Here is a 15,896-nt window from a genome sequence, read left to right as displayed (position 1 = left end):
CTAGCCCGTTCGCTAACAGAGTAGCATAGTACTTCGACAATATATGTAAAATAAACGCGAACTGCATGTTTTTGTTTTTTTTTTTTGCTTTTAACTAAGAATCAAGACTGTTGTACGCCCGTATCTCTGAAGAATTCGGGGATTTAAGCATTCATTCACAAGAATTATCGCCAGAAAAGCTCTGTTTACGCCAAGCGGCCGCTAGCCTCATTCACTTAAAGAGTACCATTGTACTTCGACAATATACGTAAAATAAACGCTAACTGCACGGTTTCTTTGCTTTTAACCAAGAATCGAGACTGTTGTACGTCAATATTTATAGAAAATTCAGGGATTTAAGCATTTATTCAGAAGAATTTTTGCCAGGATTCTCTGTTTACGCCAGGCGGCCGCTAGCCTCAATCGCTAACAGAGTAGCATTGTACTTCGACAACATACATAAAATAAACGTGAACTGCATGGTTTCTTTGCTTTTGACCAAGAATCGAGACTTTTACGTCCTTATCTATGAAGAATTCGGGGATTTAAGCATTTATTCACAAGAATTATCGCCAGAAAAGCTCTGTTTACGCCAAGCGGCCCCAGCCTCATTCGCTAAAAGAGTACCATTGTACTTTGACAATATACGTAAAATAAACGCTGACTGCACGGTTTCTTTGCTTTTAACCAAGAATCGAAACTGTTGTACGTCCATATTTATAAAGAATTCAGGCATTTAGGCATTTATTCAGAAGAATTTCCGCCAGGATTCTCTGTTTATGCCAGGCGGCCGCTAGCCTCATTCGCTAACAGAGTAGCATTGTACTTCGACAACATAAGTAAAATAATCGCGAACTGCACGGTTTCTTTGCTTTTAACCAAGAATCGAGAATGTTTTACGTCCATATCTATGAAGAATTTGGGGATTTAAGCATTTATTCACAAGAATTATCGCCAGAAAAGCTCTGTTTATGTCAGGGGGCCGCTAGCCTCATTCGCTAACAATATATAGTGTATAATGATTATAAAGGGCTATTCTATTCTATAATAAGTTGTGATTGTACATAGAATTTATCAATAATCTATTTACATATTATCTATAATTGATTCTGCATGTTTTCCTCAAGTATTACGTTTCTGATGTTAAATTGAGTGATTTATTAGCTGTTGAAAACTTGCAGTAAATAATTTTAAAAAAAAACAAGTTGCTATTTTGGTCAAAAACTTATATGATATGTTAAATATTGCTATTGATCCTGAAAATAAATGTGATTGTCTCTGCATTTGGTGATTTTTGTGCATCTAGGGTAAAATCTGAATATTTTATAGCCATTATAAGTTTTGTTATGCTTATATAAAAAATAATTAATTGGGATTTTATTAGGGAACGACTTTGAATTTTTTGATGCCGCTGCTCATGGAGACTCCAATATGGCTAAGGTCGGTGCCTGTTTTTATTTTAGGTCGGTAGCAGCTTTGGTTTTGAAAATATTTGAAGTTTTTGAAAATAGGCCCCCTATAAAACGGCCCCGTTTCCCGTGTCATGTCAATAGGTTATGAAGTCTATGACTTGAAAGTGTATTTATTAGGATAAAGGCAAGAGTACAAGATCACGTCTTTGTCTGTCCTTAAACTCCAAGACGCAAAACTAAATTTAACATTTTATTCAATCATATCCTGGACGGAATAACGGAAAAACTCAAGAAGAAGCCAGTGAGATATTGATTCCTAACTGTGAATCTCTAGTCTGTGCTTAATCCCCTGCGGCCATGCAAAGAAATTTGAACTCTTGAATTTATTGCGATAGTTCATCCTCGTGATCTGGAAACAAAACACCTGAGAGGGGGTGTGGCGTGAATGCTGAAAACTGCCACACTTAAGCTTGCACCACACGGTTGCACAGAAATGTAAACTCATACAGCACATATTCAGAATCAAGAATTGCAGCATGTTTTAATGTCGGGAAGACAAAACACATATCTAAAGTGCCTAAAGAAAGAATAGCTACAGTATGATACAGGTAAGACTATCATCTTGTAAAACGCTTTATACGTTCTATTTTTTTTTTTTTTTTTTTTTACATGTTTTTCAGTTGCTTTGACCTACCTGGACAATACTTATACAGTACATATTAGGGGTGTAACAGTACACACCAGTCATGGTTCGGTACGTACAAGGGTCACTATATTTGTACGGGTTCAGTCCAACAGGAAAAACAAAAAGGCTTTTTTAATTGTAGCAGTTTGTTCTATTGGCTAAAATTTTAAAAAACGTGTTTTTTTTAGGGCTGTCAAAATTATCGCGTTAACAGGCGTGAATTTTTTTAATTATTCATGTTAAAATATTTGACGCACTTAACGCATACACTAAATGACCCGCTCGCACATTGCCTCAAACAGATTACAATGAGGCCGTTTAAGGACATTAAGAGTGAAGAGAATGCCATCGGCCGCTTGGGGGCAGCGCCGTTCCATACTAGTTCCATAGTAGTTGTGAGACGTTTATGCTGTATTCACAATGCAATGCAAATTGCTATTTGTGCTCCACACATATTTCGGTAAGTTTTCTTTCTTTTAGGGGCAATTGTGTGTCTGTTGTTGTATTTTGGGTAAGATATGTACAGATATACAGTATGTTATACAGTAAAGGCGAGTGGACACAGGCGTTCTTTGGACCACGCCGTTTATTGGCATAAGCTTCTCCTTCACAACAAACATAAGTATCGTTTAGTGAAAGCACAACAAAAATAATATTCCTATCTCTCCAAAAAAAAAATAATGTTCACAAAAAGAAAAGCACTTCAGTCTATAGTAATGAGGCCCTATTCTGACACACAGTTAAACAACAATGCAAAATGAACTGGCATTCCATATCAAAATAGCTATGCAAAATACACGTAAAACTTTGGTCACTCTATTTTTATTATTGTTATTTTTATTCTTATTATTATTATATTAACTCTACTTTTGATTGAAAATTTTACAAATTTTATTAAAACAAAAACATTAAGGGGTTTTAACATAAAATTATAACTTGTAACTATAATGTCAAGTTCAAAAATAGACCCTTAGGTAGACATTTGTAAAATGACCCAAAAATAAGGAGAGAAGACACTCAGTTTTCTTGGCCAAGGAGAGCAAAGACGGACTAAGACAGAGAAATGCTAGATTACGCTGTATAGTCACCAAATTTGATCTAAGGAAAAAAACCTCTTTGCTCTTTTTATTAGGGGTTTGTCCTAACACAGAAGGGTGCCGCCCTGAAGGGAGGGGGAAAGCAAGCTGGAGACACCCATGTGATTTTGGTTGGTTATGTGTGAGCATGTAGGTGGAACTAACTAAATACACGTGTGTAAGCAAAGGCATAGGTAAAAAATGGTCAGAATGACCCAGACACTTCAGTTATGCAACGCTGCGGCCATGGAAGATGTCCTCGAATGGAAAATTGTCCTCGAAGGTCTAGACGATAGTCCAGACGCCAGGTGCTGAAGATGTCCCGGAAGGTCTAGTTACGCAATGATGCGGCCATGAAGCAAGGCAGTTGTCATCCCGATCTTCTTTACTCTTTGTAACACTTAAACATTATACTACAACCTAGTATAGCAAGCAATAATCATTTACTGGTTATATCAATAAAAAAATATGGCAATATGTATTATGTATGGTATATATGAGCACAAGCAAATTTTCAATCAATCAAGCAAACATTCAATCAATCAACCCTCGATAATTACCTCAACATATAACAATGATCTTTTAAGAACTACAAGTCTTTCTATACGTGGATCACTTTAACAGAAAGAATGTTAATAATGGCATTTGTGGATTTATTGTTACAATAAAGAAATACAGTACTTATGTTCACTATGTTGTATGTATATATCCGTCATGTGTCTTATCTTTCCATTCCAACAATAATTTACAGAAAAATATGGCATATTTTAGAGATGGTTTGAATTGCGATTAATTGCGATTAATTACGATTAATTAATTTTTAAGCTGTAATTAGCTCGATTAAAAATTTTAATCGTTTGACAGCCCGAGTTTTTTTTATTAAACTGCAAAATAAAAGCAAACAGCAAACTTGCCAAATTGTATTTTTATTGTTCTAACATTCTTTAATTCACAATTTATGTGCGAAAAATTCCTTGTAAACTTTATGTTGATTGCTTTTCCCAAAAAGCTCTAATTTTGTCTCATCTGACCAGAGAACATTCTTCCAAAACGTTTTTGGCTTTCTCAGGTAAGTTTTGGCAAACTCCAGCCTGGCTTTTTTATGTCTCTGGGTCAGAAGTGGGGTCTTCCTGGGTATCATACCATAGAATCCCTTTTCATTCATATGCCGACAGATAGTACGGATTGACACTGTTTTACCCTCGGACTGCACGACAGCTTGAACTTGTTTGGATGTTAATCAAGGTTCTTTATCCACCATCCGAGCAATCTTTCATTGAAATCTCTCGTCAATTTTTCTTTTCCGTCCACATCTAGGGAGGTTAGCCGCAGTGCCATGGGCTTTACACTTATTGATGACACTGCGCACGGTAGACACAGGAGCCTTTAGGTCTTTGGAGATGGACTTGTACCCCTGAGATTGCCCATACTTCTTGAAGGGAAAAAGATATAGTCTAACACATACATATGGTACAGGTTCTCGTAGGCACCGTCTAACTGTTTGCATTACTCTAACACATATAATATAATTAATCAGGAAATAGTATCATTTTCATATTCACGGTAGGACTGCACTACTAATATAAAATAAATAGCACACCATAGTTTAATGAGAAGAAATAGAAGAGATACACAATGCCATCTTATCACAGAAGCCCAACACGTGCGTCACGAACAAGATTGACGCACCAACTCCTGCAGTCAGCTCTCCCAGCAAACTCCAAGGACAAAGCGCTTTGTCCTAAAACAAGTAGAAGCCAGCCCGGACAACAAAGTTGATAGCGGGCGTCCCATCCGCGCACGAACCTAAGCCGCCCAAAACCGGCCACAGAGGGGAAGACCCAAAAGCAACGCCCAGACACACCTTCAGCACGGCCCGCTTCATCAAGGACTTTAAAAAGACTGGACACTGAGATAACACAGATTTTTGCTGCTCGGAAACATGTAGCCTTGTTTTGGATCCAGAATTGTCCCTCCGTCCTCTGTTTTTGCCTTGTTTTTTACCATTGTCGACGAATAAATTGTCAACCTGTTTTCGGTGAGTGTTCTTCAAGCTTTTGAAACGTGGAGTCAGTACAAAGGGTTAAAATAATAAGAGCACGCGCGAGATTCCGCCCGCCCGGCGGGCGCACGCAAGGCAGCGTCGGCCGAGCGGCACTTGTTTTGGCTGGCGCTGTTCCCGGGTGCGTCTTGGCCTGGGGGGGGGGGCGAATTTCAACATTCTTCACAATTTTGCCTCTCAAGTCCTCAGACAGTTCTTTGAGCATGGAGAACAGAAAGAATACCAATTTGGTGCGGACAAGGACACAGGGCGGAGGTTGTGTCAACTTTAATCCATTTTAACTGGCTGCAAGTGTGATTTAGTTATTGCCACCACCTGTTATGTGCCACATGTAAGTAACAGGTGCTGTTAATTACACAAATTAGAGAAGCATCACATGATTTTTCAAAGGGCGCCAATACTTTTATCCGGCCCGTTTTTGGAGTTTTGTGTGAAATGATGATGATTTAATTTTTTTTCCCATTCTCTGTTGTGTTTTTTTCATTGCAAGCAAATTACATGAAGATATTAATACATTTGCAATCATTTACTGGGAGAAATTGAGCATAATATGACAATTTCAAGTGTGCCAATACTTTTGGCCAGCAGTGTAAGATATGTTTTTATATTGGCTAAAATACATTAAAAAATAGTTCCAAAATTGAAAAAGCATCTCTTGAAATAGAACAAAAATAAATACGCACTCAGTGTTTCAATGACTTCAGCCTTGGGCTAGAGCAAAATAAACCTTTCCTGATTTGAAAATATAAAATAGATACACTTCAAAAAATGTTCGTAATACTGCATTTGATAGTTCCCACTCTGTACATTCACTATAACTTTTCTAGTGATTATCTAGCGGACTTCCCTCGCACTTCTAGGTGTGACGTAATTTCCGAAGATTGCCGAAGAAAAGCATTTTCGTTGTCAAGGGCGTTGCTATGGGTTAAACAAAGAATCTGGAAGGGTTGCATTAAAAAAAATAATGAAAATATGCTTTTACTGTTTAGCCATTGATATTATTCAAAAACATGGTTGGCCAACCTTACTTCACATTACTGCTTTAAATTTCATTTACGTCAGATAGCACTGTTCGAAATCAAATCAAATGATGCAGCACCAACAGAAAATCTAAATACATGAACCATTTAACCAGCAATTTCTCTTGAAAATTTACAAATCTAATCTGTACGGATTTACTATCAAGTGAACTAGTCGAGCCTTGACCTTAATGTCCCTTTCAGAATCTACTTGCACAAAAGATGGCATGATTAATTCTTCAATGAAAAGAATATTCGATTTAAATGGGAAATTGAACGCACACTGTGGTGCTGTTAAAGACAGGCTGTTTTGGAGGCACAGCATGAATGTGGTGGGGTAAGAAATGTGAGGAATGAGGAGAAAGAGAGATATGACAGAAAATCACTAACACTCAGTCCCCCTGCCTGCTTTCCTCTCAGGAGACGCGCAACACACACTTCCAGCACTCTTTTCCATGTTTTCTTTTTGTTCTTGCATGCATGTGTGAAATGTCCCCTCCTCTCCTTTGGCCTTTTTCAGTTTTGTCGCAATCATTTTAACACTCAACATCATAATCATCTTTTTCCTCCCATATCAGATTTCAAACTGTATTATTTTTTTGTCATTGTTGGTCTCTATCTTTTATTAGGGCCCAAGCAATGCAAAGAATTATTATTATTGTTGAAGTTAGTTGGATAATCCTCAAAATTGGCGAGACTGTTCATGAGCCATATGAGATCTAAAGTTATGAAAATGGTGAGGTTTTCATTCACGGGCCTGACCTGGGCGGGGTGCTAAAGTCCGCCATTTTTTGGGGGCAACACCCCAAATTCAGTAAATGACTAATAACTCCCTGATGCAAAGTTCAGTCTTTTTCAAATCTAGCATTTATGAGAGGTATCACAACCTGAACACGACTGCATTGAAATATCACACATTAGGCCTGGCACCCCCTGCTGGAAACAGGAAATGCTTTTTTTTAATGAGACAGGCTCCTCCTCCAAGAGAAAAAAAAAAATCAATTTATCTCAAACCTGCATCAGGGGAGCCTTAAGACGTGTTCAGGTGTCTGATGAAAAATATTCAGTGTAAGCAGAGGGTCCATACAGGAAAGTGAAAATGACCGTCGCCATTTTGTCTCGCCACAATTTTTGAACAGTCATAACTTGGGAGACATACAACATATTTGCGCCAAATTTCCCGTTCTTGTTCAGAGTCGTACCCTGAAGGGTCTTTTGGGGCCAACTAGTGGTAACAGAAAGTAATTCATTTGAATAATACATGTCCAATTCCTTCCAGATTGATCAGTGTAAATACAAGACCTTTTGTGATACTACATTTTAAGACCCATGTCCACATGTCTCTGTTTCTGAGATGACCCTTTGTTCACTATTAAAAGAAAGTAGATTTCTTCAGGGACTTAGGCAGCTTATAGAGCCGCGAAATTTTGCATACTTGGTCGAATTAGCCCAATTAGAAGATTGGTTTGAATAAGTGTGTTGCTGTAAAGCTCAGTAGCACCACCTTTTTTTGTAGGACCCTCTCCAAGAGGGGGTTTTTCACCTTGGTGTGTTAATGTACTCGTATTTCTCAGATATACAAAAACCTCTCCATCAGCCATGCTCTCGACATAAAAGAGGTTCCACTCAAAAAAAGAGAAGCTAGTTTAGAGCATGTTAGTTTCTCATGAGATGATGAGAGGGAGACGATCTGCCACCACCCTGAGTTGCGTGCCGTCAGAGTTGCGCCAAACTGAGTGGGACCATTCACTTCTGCTTGCAGGCCTAGTTCTTGTTCTTGTTCGTTCTTCTCCTCCTCTGTCTGCTTGCTTCCTTTCTTTCTCCCCATCTTCTCGCTGCTTTCTCCTAATAAACAAAACATAATGAAACAACCACTATGGGAGAATGTTAAACCCCCATTTACTTTACACTTTTGGCAGGTGCAACAATTGAAGTGGTCAGTAGCCACGTTTTCTTGTGTACCGCCATTCATTCTGTTATATGAAGTGTTGCTGTTAAACATCTTTATCAAGCATCTGTATGAATAAAACATTGAGACTAGTATCAAGCAAAACAAAGGTTATAACGCGTGCTTCCTTCTGTTGTTCCTCTGTCAACCCTCCCCGCCGCTTCTGTTTTATTCCCCAGTATTGCTTTTCGCGTCACCCCACCCACCCTTTGCCGTTTAATCATTCTTTCATCTTTCGGTTAGTGATCTCTGTGCTTTCTGTCCCACTATTTGTCTTTCATGTCTATCCTCCACTTTTGCGGCTCTCTTTTATCCTACTTCTCACTGATCCGCTCAATATGTCTGTTAAGAAGACTCCTTTTCCGAGGCGGTGGATGTTGCTTATTTTGGCAAGCATCCGCTCGTATCTCGCCGGGCTTTGCGTGTCAGTGTCTTTGTGTGTATCATTATCTCGACATGTGTCAGCATCTGCGTCTGGAGGCGTCAGCGCGCCTTAGCTTCTTTCTTTTTTTTTTATAAATGTACATACAGTTATCTTCACAGAACTTTGCTCACATGTAAGTGGGCATCAGGAGAGTGTCTCCTCCAACTGAGGAACTTAAGCCATCTTATCAGGAGTCTTCACTGTGTGTTGATTCTGTATAGATGGAGCTGACATTCACCCCCCTGCGAACTCCCTGGTCCCTTCTCTCTGCCAGCTACTCGTCTCAAACATATACTTTTCAGGGAGGTTTAATCTTGGCAGCTTTGCCACAACTAGTGTCAGCGCTGAGGAGGATAATGCTCATCCATCCCTCTGACTTTCCGTGGCAGCCTCTTGAACTTTCAAGAGACACACACTGTCTGCTCCGGGTTGCTATGGAGCTGTTATTGTTGCAATACAATTTGACCATGATTGATTGTAAGATACATCCTAGGATGCACTGGAACACATCATCAGTGATGTGCCTGAGATCATAGACCCCAGCCAGGGTTGATGAGACCCCGGCTGGTGTCCCAGTAGCATTGGCCCACAGATCTCTCCTCCTGATTCAGAGTCTTCTAGAGGCTCTCTTTGCTGCCTCCATGGTTGTTTCCTTTTTCTCAGCACCTGTGATGCCCAGAAGTGTGAGCACCTTGGCCCTCAAAGCCTCTATACCCCACTTCAATGGGCTCACAGCGTGCCTTCCAGCCTCCTCTCTGGCATTGCTCAACGAGCTCCTGGTACATTGACCGCTTCCACTCATTCCCCTCCTCTATGCGATCCTCCCAGGGAAGTGTCAGTTCTATCAGTTGCACCTGCCTTAAAGATACTGACGTAAGCACAATGTCTGGCCTCTATGAAGTTGTTGTAATGTGGTCTGGAAATTTGAGTCCACTTGTAGAACCCAGTCCAATGCTGAGGTGAGGAGCCCGGCAGCTGGGCTCTCCAGCCCTGACAAAGGCGATTCTCCTCTTGTCAAGGTTGTTGTTTGCTGCTGTTTTTTGCCACGGCTTTAGCTATGGCTTCAGCAATGGTCTTGAGCACCTGGTCGTGCGGCATGGCCAGTAGCAACTTCCCCCAGAGCTTTGGAGCAGTTGCTCAAGATGTGCTCCAGCGAGCCTTTCTTGGAGCACAACACCCAGGTTGTAGAGTCATTCAAGCCCCAGAGATGAAGATTGGCTGGGTTGGGTTGGACATCATAGACAGCCTGGACCATGAGCTTAATGTGCTGGAGTTCTGCCCGCCTGATCTCAGACCAGGTCACCCTCCTCTCCAGTGCACCCATGCTCCTTGCTTGCCTGGCACTGCCAGACTGTTCTCCCTGTATTTTTCAAACACTGAGAGAAAGGTCTGGGAACCAGCCCATTAACGGCCTCTCGAGCAGGTACAAAATAAATCGACAAATCAGATTCGTTTATTTGCGTGACGTGTACTTAACGAGCAACGTCACTCTTGCACGTCGGAAGTCGTCTCCACAACAACACAGATGGTGAACGGGAGAGCCGAGAATATGTTCCAATCCACGGTAAAATCAGTTTTAAATTACCAAAAACACATCGACATTGACAACAGTCTGTCTCGCGCTAGCCATGTTGAATAAACTCCGCTCTCCTCGTATGTTTACTTCCGCACGCAAGTCCCTCGTCCTGCCCTCGTCGTTTTACTAACATCACGTCTGCCCGTCGCTGATTGGTCCACTCCGCTGTCTGTTTGCTGTGGCTTGCTCCGCCCTGGAAATTGTATCCGCTGAATGGTGGCCAGACTCAATAGCTGGAACAGCGGTGAGTCTGGTGTACCAGGCATGCTCCTTGCTGCTGCATGCCCACCATCTTGCAGGCTCATTCCTTCTCAACCTCTGTACGCACCTCCTTCAAGACTAGCTGGTGTTTGTCCTTACCGCATGCCTTCTCATAGCGATGTTGGGGAAGGGCTCCCAGCCCAGCACGGCCTGTTGCCACTGCACCAAGGCCTTACATATGTCTCAGTTGAGACTCAGCTACCTCCAGGCCATGAGTAGATAATCTTTCTCAAGTTGTTGTCACATGAGAGACACATTCTTCCCATGCAAATGTGTGTATACAAAATCATGAATAGCATATTCATTCAATTTCAGTTTTGAATTGGATAGAATTACATAGTTGGGTCTCTGGAGTGCCTGCCCACACATCAAGTGAAACTTTTCAGAGCGTCTTTTGGGCCCGGGGGGAAACTGGGATGAATTTTGGTAGAATCTGGAGTAACTGCGGGGGCTAATTTATATAATACTGCTGCCAATTCGACAGCTTGGCTACGCAATAATTAGACCTTTTTAAGCTCCAGAAAACTCTTTGTGTCAACGCTACTGTAAGTGCACCGCTTGCTCTATGCATGCGCTGTAAAAAACTTGACACAAAACAATTGGTGTTCAAACGTCCATCTTGTCTTATCAATATGCAAATTTAGTAGATTAATAACCTAATTTACCCAACAGTCAGCTATCTTAAATGCTCTGAATGCTAAAATATTTACAATACTCATAGCAAATTGGTCACACGTACTCCACAAACTAACTCTAAACTTAATTACAAATGGATATACAAACATATATTAGCTGAAACAACTTACAGCCTTATGTGGGCCAAACCAGAGCACAGCTATCCTTTATGTCAGACATTTGTGGCAATAGTCCAGCCAGAGCCAACACTACCACCAGAGGGCATTGTATCCGCCATCATTAAATCAAATACAATATTTTTGGACTTTTTGGATATATATTTTGGGGTACTTAAACTTAAATTCGGGATACGTCACAAGCGTAGGAACGAAACTCGTTTGTAACCATTTTTCACGGTTAATGCGGACCAGAATCTGCGGCAATAAGTGAAAAACAGCAAAGTAGCGCTACCCCCCGCCAAAAAAAAAATTTTTTTTTTTTTGTGTTTGTCTGTGTGTGTTCTATATATGCAGATTTTTGCATTGGAAAGAGATACATATAAGACATGTTTTTTTACATTTTTTCCCACAGTATAATAAAAATGAAAACAGTATGTATATATATTTTAATAAATGGTTTTTAAGCACCTCAAATGTAACTAGAAACTGCAATTTGAGGAGAAATTACTCTGGGTCTTTCCTGTGTGGAGATACAGATCTTAGCCCCGCCCAGGTTGGTTTGTGGACATTTCGGACAATATCAGCTCACTTCCTATTGATTTGGGGACATTTGGTGGACGTGGCCTGGTCATATCAGGTCATTTTGGGACAATAGAGGGGGCGTGGCTTGGTCATATCAGGTCATTTGGGGACATGGGGGGGCTTTGGCCTGGTCATATCACATTATTTGGGGACTTGGGGGGGCGTGGCCTGGTCATATCAGGGCACTTAAGGACATTTGGGGGGCGTGGCCTGGTCATATCAGGTCATTTGGGAACATTTAGGGGGCGTGGCCTAGTCATATCAGGCCATTTGGGGACTTTTCGGGGGCGTGTCCTGGTCATATCAGGTCATTTGGGGACATTTAGGGGGCATGTCCTGGTCATATCAGGTAATTTCCTGTTGATTTGAGGACATTTGGTTTTTTTTTTTTGCTATTGAAAATGAATGGGAAAAAGTCTGGACGTCCATGGCCGTCAATGGCATTGACTTAAATAGGCGCCAATGGAATCCAAGTACATTCGCATCAATTGAATGGACAAACATGCAAGTTGTAACGCGTGGCAGGGCAGGATGAGTGCATAAAAAGGGAAAAAAAGGGAGCAGACTTCCACTTATGCACTTTTAATACACAAAAAATAAATAAAACCAGCTTAACCACTCGTCACTCGGGAGTGCAACGGACCATGCACACATGATCACACTTGACTCCCCAAAAAGTAGGTAGCAACTGAAGAAGAAAGTGAACATACAACATAAAGAGGCGCCAACGTGTGGTGGATGTCCTAAGGAACAAAGAGGATCACAGAAGTGACCGTTACAAAGTGAATGGTGTTAAACTAAGTAAATGCCATTGGAAATGAATGGGAAATTTGGACGTCCATGGCCATCAATGGCAGCGCCCTCCATAAGCGTCAATGGAATCGGGGACGTTTGGGGGACACGTCCTATTGATATCTGGTCATTTCCTGTTGATTTGGGGACATAGTTTTTTTTCCAATTAAAAATGAATGGGAAAATTTTGCACATCCATGATCGTCAATGGCATTGAGTAACATTGGTCATTGGAATCCAAGAACGTTACCATCAATAGATTCGACGTACATGGCCGTCAATGACATCAATGCAATGTAAATTCCATTGGAGATTCCATTGGAAGTGAATGGGAAAGTTCCCATTAAAAATGAATGGAAAAGTTTTTGGCAAATTTACAGGGTACGGTAAATTTTTTATAGTGCTTGTTTTCTTAATTTTTATTATTTAAAACATCATCCTACAGTAGTAAAGCTACAGGAACCAAATTCAACATTGGGAAAGGTTACGGAATTCTGGCTTCATGAGTGATTGGTAAAACGTCAATTTATTATAATCCCCATCACAAACCATTTTTTATGCCCTTTGAAAATGCTGTTTTGAGGTTTTCAGACAGGCTGACAATTAGTAGCCTCAGCCCTCCGCAAGGGTTTGCACCATGCTGCTGGGAAATGATTTCCATGCCTCCCATGGTGCTGGTTCAAATAGACAGCAAGACATTGGCAATAAGCAAGAAAGCAAAATAACTGCTGTTGAACATCAACGGTATTATCGCTTCAATGTTTATGTATGTGTCGGGAAATTATCCCTCTGATAATTAAAGGGAGGAAGAGCAGGGGAACAGTGATAATAAATATTCTCGCTTCCTTAAAGCATTTTCAGGGATTGAAATCCTTATGAAATGGGTTTTTCAAGCATGTGCATGTACAGTGGGGCAAATAAGTATTTAGTCAACCACCAATTGTGCAAGTTCTCCTACTTGAAAAGATTAGAAAGGCCTGTAATTGTCAACATGGGTAAACCTCAACCATGAGAGACAGAATGTGGAAAAAAAACAGAAAATCACATTGTTTGATTTTTAAAGAATTTATTTCCAAATTAGAGTGGAAAATAAGTATTTGGTCACCTACAAACAAGCAAGATTTCTGGCTGTCAAAGAGGTCTAACTTCTAACGAGGTCTAACGAGGCTCCACTCCTTACCTGTATTAATGGCACCTGTTTTAACTCATTGGTATAAAAGACACCTGTCCACAGCCTCAGTCAGTCACACTCCAAACTCCTCTATGGCCAAGACCAAAGAGCTGTCGAAGGACACCAGAGACAAAATGATAGACCTGCACCAGGCTGGGAAGACTGAATCTGCAATAGGTAAAACGCTTGATGTAAAGAAATCAACTGTGGGGGCAATTATTAGAAAATGGAAGACTGATAATCCCCCTCAATCTGGGGCTCCATGCAAGATCTCACCCCGTGGCGTCAAAATGATAACAAGAATGGTGAGCAAAAATCCCACAACCACACAGGGGGACCTAGTGAAGGACCTACAGAGAGCTGGGACACCACTAACAAAGGCTACTATCAGTAACACAATGCGCCGCCAGGGACTCAAATCCTGCACTGCCAGACGTGTCCCCATGCTGAAGCCAGTACACGTCCAGGCCCGTCTGCGGTTCGCTAGAGAGCTTTTGGATGATCCAGAAGAGGACTGGGAGAATCTGTTATGGTCAGATGAAACCAAAATAGAACTTTTTGGTAGAAGCACAGGTTCTCGTGTTTGGAAGAGAAAGAATACTGAGTTGCATCCGAAGAACACCATACCCACTGTGAAGCATGGGGGTGGAAACATCATGCTTTGGGGCTGTTTTTCTGCAAAGGGACCAGGATGACTGATGTGTGTAAAGGAAAGAATGAATGGGGCCATGTATCGAGAGATTTTGAGTGAAAATCTCCTTCCGTCAGCAAGCCCATTGAAGATGAGATGTGGTTGGGTCTTTCAACATGACAATGATCCCAAACACACAGTCAGGGCAACAAAACAGTGGCTTTGTAAGAAGCATTTCAAGGTCCTGGAGTGGCCTAGCCAGTCTCCAGATCTCAATCCCATAGAAAATCTGTGGAGGGAGTTGAAAGTTCGTGTTGCCCAATGACAGCCCTAAAACATCACTGCTCTAGAGGAGATCTGCATGGAGGAATGGGCCAAAATACCAGCAACAGTGTGTGAAAAGCTTGTAAAGAGTTACAGAAAACGTTTGGCCTCCGTTATTGCCAACAAAGGGTACATAACAAAGTGTTGAGATGAACTTTTGGTATTGACCAAATACTTATTTTCCACCATGATTTGCAAAAAAGCGTAATTTTTTATTTATTTTCAAAACCTGTCCTGTTCAGCTGTTTGACACAGAGAATGGAAGTCTAAGTGTCCGGTTGGTCTGAACAGTTTTAATTAGGGCTGTCAAATGATTAAAATTTTTAATGGAGTTAATTACAGCTTAGAAATTAATTAATCGTAATTAATTGCATTTCAAACCATCTATAAAATATGCCATATTTTTCTGTAAAAATGTTTGCTGGAATGGAAAGATAAGACACAAGATGGATATATACATTCAACATACGGTACATAAGTACTGTATTTGTTTATTATAACAATAAATCAACAAGATGGCATTAACATTATTAACATTCTGGATAGAAAGACTTGTAGTTCTTAAAAGATAAATGTTAGTACAAGTTATAAAAATTTCATATTAAAACCCCTCTTAATGTTTTCGTTTTAGTAAAATTTGTAAAATTTTCAATCAAAAAATAAACTAGTAGCTCGCCATTGTTGATTTCAATAATTACACAATGCTCACCCATAAAATCAGTTGCACCCAAGCGGCAGCAGAGGGTGACAAAACTCCCAAAAACACAAGCAACAAGTGGGCCTGTCATTTTAATCCGTTTGAGCGGGGCATGTGCGTTAATTGCGTCAAATATTTTAACATGATCAATTTAAAAAATTAATTACCGCCTGTTAACGCGATAATTTTGACAGCCCTAAAATAAATTATTTAAAAATCAAAGTGATTTTCTGTTGTTTTTTTTTCCACAGTGTCTCTCATGGTTGAGATTTAACCATGTTGAAAATTACAGGCCTCTCTAATATTTTCAAGTGGGAGAACTTGCACAATTAGTGGTTGACTAAATACTTATTTGCCCCACTGTATGATCGCTTCCTTAAAGCATTTCCAGGGATTGGAAGAGAAATCCTTATGAAATGGTGTTTTTCAAGCATGTGCATGTATTTGCCTTGGTTTCTCCACA

At 40.5% G+C, this 15,896-nt stretch overlaps 1 protein-coding gene across 1 annotated transcript in view; it reads left to right on the top strand.

Moving 5' to 3' along the window:
• Positions 1–15,896, top strand: part of samd12 (sterile alpha motif domain containing 12) — a 243,950-nt gene that overhangs the window by 178,982 nt on the left and 49,072 nt on the right. The gene's annotated exons all lie outside the window — the stretch shown is intronic.

Source organism: Corythoichthys intestinalis, chromosome 22 (genome assembly GCF_030265065.1).
Source record: "Corythoichthys intestinalis isolate RoL2023-P3 chromosome 22, ASM3026506v1, whole genome shotgun sequence".
Classification (NCBI taxonomy): Eukaryota; Metazoa; Chordata; class Actinopteri; order Syngnathiformes; family Syngnathidae; genus Corythoichthys; species Corythoichthys intestinalis.
Note: the sequence above shows the minus strand (reverse complement) of the source record. Positions and strands in the feature narration are given on the sequence as shown.